Genomic DNA, 654 nt, shown 5'->3' with positions numbered 1-654 from the left:
TTTTTTTTTTCTGCTAATCTCTCATCTTCTCATTGGTTCATTTAACCAGTTAGCTTTCTACGGTATCACAAGTAGCTCCTAGTTGCGGTCTTGTATACCGTAGTCATACAGTTCAGCTGTGTAGTCGTCAGACTTTTAGAGGTGCTCTGCCTAAAGGAAGGGTGTGCGTCTCCTCACCCTCCAGCAGCTGTATTTCACAGCCATCATGTCGCTTTGCTAAAATACTACCCCCACCCCACCCTCAGATTAGTTTCAGAAACTGGCACACACCTCCCCCATCAGTCCCCTCCCCTCACTCATATCCTCCCTCTCTGCTAAATCAGATGGATTTCCACATCTCCTCCAAACTCCCACAATCCAAAGCATCCCCCCCTTTTTACCCCCTGCCACACTCCCCCTATCCTCCCTCACTCCCACCCTTTAGTTTCACTCACAAACTTGTTACCCTACATTGCGTATGTTATTTCTTCTACAGATCCAGTCAGTCAAGAATGCGGTTTAACCACTCAGGAACTGTGTTGAATGTTACATGTGATTGAAATATTGCTTGAAGCCTTGTGTTAATACATCCTACCCAGTGTAGTCCTAATTTGTTTCTGTCTGGCACAACTCCTTTTTTTGACTAAAAAAAACAAACAAACCTTTTATTAACAC

General features: G+C 44.2%; 1 protein-coding gene across 2 annotated transcripts in view; it reads left to right on the top strand.

Annotated features, from left to right (window-relative positions):
• Positions 1-654, top strand: part of dync1h1 (dynein, cytoplasmic 1, heavy chain 1) — a 27,712-nt gene that overhangs the window by 24,563 nt on the left and 2,495 nt on the right. The gene's annotated exons all lie outside the window — the stretch shown is intronic.

This window comes from Morone saxatilis, unplaced genomic scaffold, assembly GCF_004916995.1.
Source record: "Morone saxatilis isolate NCDOM2014 unplaced genomic scaffold, NCSU_SB_2.0 Contig3, whole genome shotgun sequence".
In the NCBI taxonomy this organism is placed as follows: Eukaryota; Metazoa; Chordata; class Actinopteri; family Moronidae; genus Morone; species Morone saxatilis.
The sequence above is the reverse complement of the archived record's forward strand: the minus strand, read 5'-3'. Positions and strand labels throughout refer to the sequence as shown.